Source organism: Dermacentor variabilis, chromosome 6 (genome assembly GCF_050947875.1).
Source record: "Dermacentor variabilis isolate Ectoservices chromosome 6, ASM5094787v1, whole genome shotgun sequence".
Classification (NCBI taxonomy): Eukaryota; Metazoa; Arthropoda; class Arachnida; order Ixodida; family Ixodidae; genus Dermacentor; species Dermacentor variabilis.
The window spans coordinates 34454698-34463093 of NC_134573.1; the positions used below are offsets into that span (position 1 = coordinate 34454698).

The 8396-nt window shown below is 43.4% G+C and overlaps 1 long non-coding RNA gene across 1 annotated transcript; it reads right to left on the reverse strand.

Moving 5' to 3' along the window:
- Positions 1 to 5184: 5184 nt before the first annotated feature.
- On the reverse strand, positions 5185 to 7770 carry LOC142584718 (uncharacterized). The gene is made up of 3 exons (XR_012828907.1): positions 5847 to 7770; positions 5696 to 5778; positions 5185 to 5620 (listed from the first exon to the last, which is right to left on the reverse strand). It is a non-coding gene; the product is annotated as an uncharacterized LOC142584718 (long non-coding RNA).
- Between the last annotated feature and the right edge of the window lie 626 nt (positions 7771 to 8396).

An 8396-nucleotide genomic window follows, 5' to 3' on the forward strand; every position in this document is an offset into this window, starting at 1 on the left:
TCAAGTTTGGTCCAGTTCTCTGAAACATAGACATAGAACTGAAACTGTTCAATCTGAGTACCAATATTAAATGTGTTATTTTGGGGCTTCAATGATTTGCTGAAGTTGATGGAAAGTGAAGGACTGTATAAAAAACATGGCTGTAAGGTCAGCTATCATCTTCTGCGCATAAACTTTCAGATACTGCACTAAATATAATCTAAAACACATGAAAAGTTTTTATACATTAAAGTACAGCCACACTGGATCACGCTAGCATCATTATCATATGTCACTGGTGTGGCACTTCAACACAATGTGGGAACTACCATGGCTCGTACAATGCTCCGAAGGATACATTGCAATAGCGCAACTATGCTCAATGGCATTTGAACTGTTTCTTGCAATTTACAACTTCTAGCCATGCACTTATTCATTTATGACTTGGATGGTCGTGAAGCCTAAGTGCTTTTCTACCTAGCAATACTGCAAGCTTGTCTGCTGACACTAGCTGCACAAAAGAGCAACAGTAGCTTGTGCTCCAGCAGAACTTGAGGGCGGATTACAAGTTCTTGCCACACTATAGATGAGAAATATGAACATACTCCCAAGCTTCAATATCTTAGCCGGTGTAAAGCTGCAATACAGGTACTGCACTCCCTTAATTGCACTGCTTACAGCTGTCAAACTATACCTCTGGTGCTATGCACATTTTGGGGATGGCAAGAAGTTCCACTAGACAAGGTATCAACCACACAGGCATTTAAAACATTGAGTTAAGGGTGTTTAAGACTGACTAAACACAATTTGCCACTTGGCTTGGATCTCGATTCCTTTCCCCTCTAGTGTCATTGACTGAAGAGCCACAACAGGAGTAGAGTAGCAATGCTTTGTTGTCTTGCCTGTTTACTAATAGCAAGAAACTACGCTCTAGCACTGTAGCATAATCAAAGAACAAAAGGTTAAGTGCAAGCTTGATCAACCAGCTCTCCAGTAGTCTGGGCCCCACGTCAGAGGGTATCGTCGTATGGTGTCAGGACTACAAAAGTGCATGAAGACTACTGGAGGCTGCAGTTTCAGTAGAAGGTAGGGGATAACCCCTAATTAAGGGTAAGCCTTTGCTTTTGACAATGATCGGCCAAATTTAATCAATTTCCCACTTCTCCGCCGGTGCAGAAATGCCATCGTCCTTTTAAGATTGACCACATTACAAAAACGTACGTACGTACGTACAGTCCTATACACTGCGGCTGGTCGCGTCGCAATCCCGTGTTTCTCTAGTTTTAACGCCCGCGCAGTACGTATGTAGTACTCAACAATCGGTTTGCTCTGGCGCAGTTTTAGAAGACGAGATCGTCGTCGTGCTCTTTGCGCATCACAAACGCGTGACACACACGCACGCACGCACACACACACACAACTCGATTGTCCAACACGTGCTGTTCCACCTTGCATCGCTTCGTTCGTGGTCGTGCTATTTGCGCGAACAAACGCGTCACACACGCAACTCGACTGCTCTGCGCACACCAAACGCCAAAACGCGATATTCCACCTTCGTTCGTGGTCGTGCTATACACACCACCCATCCACACACACACACACAGCTTCGATTGCCGTAAAATCCGCTGTTCCACCTTGGTATCGCTTCGTTCGTGGTCGCGCTGCTTGCGTGCACGCGCAATGAAACTCCCACCCTGTTGCTCCGGCGAGTTGGCACAAACCCTGCGCTAGCGCATATTTTTATGGGCCCCGTGGCGCGCGCATGGGGACTAGGGCGTTTCAGGAGCTAGGCGCGTTTTTTACACAACAACTAGGGACCTAGACTCCCCTAGGGCGAAAAGTTTCCTAGATATATAGTCCCCTTTGGTGCCGCGGGGGCGGCGCTGCAGTCGACCGGCTGCACAGGCGAGCGAATGTAAACGCGCGCCCCGCATTTACATTCGCTCGCCTGTGCAGCCGGTCGACTGCAGCGCCGCCCTCGCGGCACCAACGGGAACTATATATCTAGGTAACTTTTCGCCCTAGGGGAGCGTAGGTCCCTAGGTGTCGTGTAAAAAACGCACCTAGCTCCTGAAACGCCCTAGTCCCCATGCGCTCGCTCGCGCGGGGCCCATAGAAATATACCATAGCGCAGATAGTATGTGGTAGTATCAGCATGTATCAGTGGTAGTATTGTTTGTGCCAACTCGCCGGAGTAGCAGAGTAGGCGGTTCATTGTGCGTGCACGCAAGCAGCACGACCACGAACGAAGCGATATAAGGTGGAACGGCGCGTTTTACGGCAATTGAAGTTGTGTGTGTGTGACGCGCTTGGTGTGTGCAAAGAGCAATTTAGTTGTGCGTGTGACGAATGTGTATGCGCAAATAGCACGACCACGAACGAAGATGGAACATCGCGTTTTGGCGTGCGCAAACAGCAATCGAGTTGCGTGCATCACGAATCACGTGGCCACCTTGGTCACGTGATTTGACGACGGTATCGCCACCTTGCGCAAGGTTGGATCGCGTTGATGGGTTGTTGAATATTGTAGAAGCCGCTAAAGAGGCTGACGCGCCGTGGCGTGGCGGTGGCGTTTTGAGTCGTTTGCAAAACGTATTCACCCCTCGTTTTTAAGCTATCTTTGTTTGGAACGTCTTTGATGCGTCGATTTTGGTCAAAAATCCGTTTCAGATGCTGAATCCCTTAATACGACGTTTTCAAGACTTTGTGTGCTACCTAGGGAATGGCACGCGCGTTATCAGCATAGAACAGTTTACACCCTTTTGAGTGCTCCTTCTGATAACGCGCGTGCCGTTCGTCACTGGAAAGTTCCGGGCTTGCAGCGATAAAGAAAGGAAACGCATCGAGGCAGATGACGATTATTTTTGTGTGGCAGAAGGGGCAAGCCAAAGGGTGTAAACTGTTCTTAGAGTGTAGGATGCGTGTCCCCGGAAAATGGAATGAGTCATCGCATGTTGGCACCAACGCGCTTGTTTTCTTGATTGAGACAACATACGCGACCTACCAGTGGTGATGCGCGCACGTTCTAGGTCACGTTATCGCTATTTCGTAAAACGCAAGTGACTCAGCCCGACTCGGCTGGCTGAGAAATGGCCGAATATCACCGATAGCGTTGGGCGCGCCAGAGATATCCACTAGCGCGACGCAAGCGCCGGCGCAGCCAGATCTCTTGTTCGTTTCGCTGGTTACTCGCACCGCGAGAGGAAACTACAAGGCGCCGCTTTGCGTACATTTCTTTTTATAAATTAGAAAGAGGCCGTTGTCATAACTTTTGATTGTGCGAAAAGGCATTAATCTTGATTACAATACAAATGCAGCAGTGAAAAGTGGACAACATTGCCGAAAGTTTGCTATATTCAACCAATATTATTTCGTATTAACGCGTTCTTTTAAGAAATGATGGCCCTAAACACAAATGCCAACACCACCCGAGAGCGATGCAAATACTATGAGCACGCTTAATGAACAAAAGATTTTCGTGGCGCCAAACGACGGGGAAAACGAGGCGATACGCATTCCTCTCGGCTGCCATTGCATATGGCTGCTCATTAGCATAATTCGCGCGGCTCGTCGCAGCAAAAATTATGGCGCAAAATCTCAGCAATGGGGGTCCGGCGCAACGTCACGCATCGTCAAAATAACGTTTACGAAACAGCGCTCCTCATGAGATATTCCTTCAGACAATCAGCAAGCTGGCATGGCGCATATCTTGGATCACCACCACATATTCGCGCAATTGCAGATGCATTGCACTGGCTTCTACACGCTACCGCTCACATTCTTTTTGAAGCGCTAACATCGCAATATATCTGCCAAGGACCAAAAAAATGTATTAGTCCATAATATTTGCGGCTCCACGTCACATTTCGTCATCTTGATGAAAACGCAAAATGACATTTCGCAAAACTTATATTTGCCGGCGCAAATTTTAAGGCACGTGAGCTCTCCACAGCCAATCGTAGAGTAAACATGGCGGATAATGGCGGCCGTGCAGCCGCCATGTGTGTCGAGAATAGAACCCCTTGCGTCTATCCTTTTCTTTTTCGTTCCGGTTCGAAAACGGTCCAGTTCCGGTTCAACTCCGGAGTAATATGATAACGGTTCAAGCCTGTTTGAACGTACCAGTACGAGTTCATTAGCACACTGTCATATTTGAAAGTGAAAGCTTGCTATCCACCCGAATGCAAACTTTTCGTGAACTTTCCTCCACCTCGTGGGCTTCCGCAGAACTGATTTGACATAATGTCAAATTATGCCTCTTAGCCCGATTACAATAATTTTTCAGGCTTGGTTTAATTAAATAGCATGCAACCAACCTGCGCTGCTGCAGAGTGACCTCTTCACAGTGTCTCAGCTGGGTATACTTCGCATTGCTTTCATAGCAACAAAAATCATTTTCTGGCCACAAAAAACTCTGGTCGGCCACTATAAATACACATGTGCAAGAAAAGAGATGCTACATAGGAATGCATGCCAAGCTGAAGCACCCACTCTAAACTGAAACAATGCTTTTTATTCAAAGTCACATGGCCTGCGCATGTTTGCGCACAGATCTGAGTGACCAGGTTACAATGTACTAGCCCGACAGTTTCCTGTAAAATACCAGAAATTGATAAATACAGTGTCTCGTTTGTGACCCTGCAATGTTACCGAGTTACATACCAAAATATTCTGATTTAAGTGGAAGCTATAGCTCGGGGCCAACTCAGATTTTCCTGTTGAAATACTTGTAAAGCGCAGAACTGTTTTTACGAGGCAACCAGTGCACTTATTTGAATTACATTTATTGCATTTCAGAAAGAAGGTTAAGCTCTGGAAACTCTAGAGAGCAAAACTTTGATTTACGATTCTGAATTGTTTATAAAAATGACGAAAAATTGGTAAGTAAAAAAACAAAAAAGAAGCGAAAAGTTTACAAATTCGCAATTCTTCACAGGAAACAAATATCATAGTTTTGAAAGCTGCATGATTTAGATCCCTTCATTTGGAGAAATTTTATGTGTTATTTTACAGCTTATGTGAAATCTTTATAATGCTGGTGAGGGGTTTATATATTACTCACAAATTAATGATATACTTCAGTGTCGTATATAGTGCACTAGCTTTGCTCGGTTCAGATGTATTATGTGCAGTTTGAAAAATGGTAACATCATTTTTTATAGATAAGTTACAGTTGTAAACATGATACTAGAAGTTTTCTGCAATTTTCATAAAATTTTCTAAAATATATACGGTACAAACTGTAAATACACTTTCTACAGTTTCCAGAGTTTAACTTGTACTTTTAGATGCGACAAACCTCATCAAAAGTGGAGCAGTGATTGCTGGGAAAAACAATTTCTGCATTCCCAGATATTTAGATAGTATTTACCAACCTAAAGTTTCTTATTGAGCAGAGAAAACGACGTATACTCTAGTAGCATGTTTAATACTCCGAAGCGAGTTCTCAGTAGTGGATAGGTTCAGTGAAAAAATTAATCATAAATCAGTTTCTTTAATAGTTCCTTTATAACAGAAATATTTCATTTATATTGTATAAATGTGCTCTTCCAAGGCTAGAAATAGAGATGAAGAAATCATTCTAGTTTTCCTTGATGTCAGACTGATGGTGCATTACAGGATTAACAACTAATAATTTTCCCTGCAACAAAATGCAAAAAAAGCAATGCATCAATGTCCCATTTGCCTTCAAGTTTATAATCAAGTTCAAGCTTACTGAAGTTTATTATGACCACATGTACAACAGGAACCTGCTGACACACCTGCAGTCAAGGTGGCTGTTCGAAATGTGCTGGCTGCCTAAACGTAAGAAAAAGAAAGAAATTAGATGAATGTCGATACCGATGCTATTGTTTCTTGCCTCTTACCTGCATTTACTTCCACGGCCTCTTGGCTTGCAGAGTCTGCATGAGGGAGCTGCTGTGGCTTAGACAATACTGTAGGCATTGTCTAAGCTGCTTCTTGCGCTGTTCATGCTTAGAAGTTTTCAAAGTGTCCAGAATACACCAGCACTTTGACTGCTTTTGCTTTTTACCTGCAGGTGTTGCTGTGAAATACTTAGTATGGCTGCGTGCAGTACTGTAGCACTTTGTGGAGGCATTTTAAGTGGTAGCCAAAAATATAAAGAATCATCCTTCTCTGCATGAATGCTTTCGATTTCTAAATGCAGTGGTGAATATCACTATTGGTGCAAGGCCCCCCACATCTATGTGGCAAGTACCATGGGCCGAAACTAAATTTTTCCTTTACTGTTTAACAAGATGTCTGATATGTCCACATTAGATGTGAGCTGTTTCTATTTATCCCAGTGTGGAGAGAGCATCATTAAATTGTTTTTTTTTTAATTTTTGCGTGGCTCATTTTTAGGTTTGTTTCTGAATTTATCAAGCAGCAGTCTCATGATGCTAAAGTGACTCGTGCAATGACAATCGTCAGCTTTTGTTTTGCAGAAGAACAAAGCATTTTCTGACCCATTGTTTGCTATCCCATTACTTGCATAATTTTGCAGAGTATTCTACCTATATTGACTTGCCTGACCTCAACCAATGTGTTGAATTTTCAAATACTATTCGACACCTCTCATAACTTCTGTACCTTGGGCTTCTGATACTAAGCATTCACCATTATTGCTTGTTGTTTCTGACAAGATATGTCTTCTTTAATTTAGAGCTTAAATTTTACCTTTCGAACACACAGACGGGCTTGCCATTGCATATCGGCATAACAGGGAAACATGTTTCATTAAACACTTAAAAAATCCAATAGAAGATTGATTAATGCAGCTTGCAGTGTGATTTGACTGAATGAGCCATAAAAGTAATTCATCTCACTTGGTAAATTAAAGCATATATTAGTGTGATGTGAAACATATGTTACACTAATGCGGTGGGTTCTCTTGCTTATACAGCAAAATAATCGGTGCGCAAGGAAAACTTTTTTGCTTAACCCTTGTACACACTGATTCAAGGAAAATGAGCTGGAGCTGTCCACATGATCTACTTATTTGACCTGCGAGTATACTCAACAAGACTTTGTCCCAGCTGCTTAGTGGTATTTGATATTGTCAGTATTGCATATGTGCGTGTTATTTAAAATAATTGAATTTTGAAAATACTCGTAGGGATCTGATGTGCACAGGCCCGGAGTTGATCATGCACATAGATTAGCTGCACACATTTGTGACCAGAAAAGATATGCCACATGAAAAGAGCCTCTGCCATCATTCCACCAGCACGGATATTGGCCGAGACATCCAGGTACCTCAACAACAAAAATTCTGTCTTCAGATGTACCTGCAACCTCTGAACAAGCACAGACGACACTGTCAAAAAGAGTTCCGTCAGCTTGCCCTTCCTTAACGAGATTCCTGGCCTTGACAAATAACGATTGTGGCAAGTATAATTCTTTTTCAATGAATACAACCTTTGCGTTCCACATTCTTGTTAAAGATCATTCCTCTTCCTCATCCAAACATTAAAGGTCAACCAAGTCTTTGCTCGTACTTAATACCAGTCACTGTCTAGTAGCATAACATGCGGAGCAGTATTTTCTAGTGTACGTTGCCATGTGAAATTCCTCTCCTGAAATAGGTGATGCGGCATTGGCGTGTCTTGCATTAACATTTGCACTGTGTGCTACGTAGCATTAAACTTTTCTTAATGTTTTTGGCTTTCAGTGCTCACAAAGGTAGAGTGGCTTCTTTCTTGAATGAAAGCTTTCTCATTCCCATATTTAATTCCTAGTCTCGTTCAGAATTGCTATTCTTTCTCGACAGCCTGTGTTCTTGCACAAGCTACATACCCAATGGGCCATGAAAGTCCACTGGATATCCAGCGGACAACAATTAGTGGACATTTGGATGTCCTGCGGACATCCGCACATATCCTCCGGATGTACTATGGACATCCGTTGGAGCTTAAGGCGCAACCAAGGTGGCCATCCAGCGAATGTCCCATGGACGTCAAAGCCGGATATGTGGATGTCCCAGGGACATTTACAGCGGGCTATTTGCTCTTTCAGGATGTCCACGGGACATCCGTTGGATACATATTTTGCTAATATGGGATGTCCGAGCGATATCGATTTTTTAAATTTGATTGGACGTACCATGCTGGCACCAGATGTGGTCTTCAACCGCTTGGGTCAGTGCCATATTCAATGTTGTTGCAGCATTTATATGCGTTTCTACTGCAATATTTATTAATTGCTACAACACACAAAGAATTAAGGCATTGATCCTGAAGGAGACCCGTCATACTGGTGCACAGCTAGGAAAAGACAATGTTACAGCTTTCATTTTTATTCACAGTAAAGCAAAAACAAGCAAAAAAAAACACTGGGCTTTGGTCTTGTGTTATCACAGTAGAAGAGCTTCTGCATCCAGAGAACAAGCACTGCAAAGCCTATCTCCAATGCTT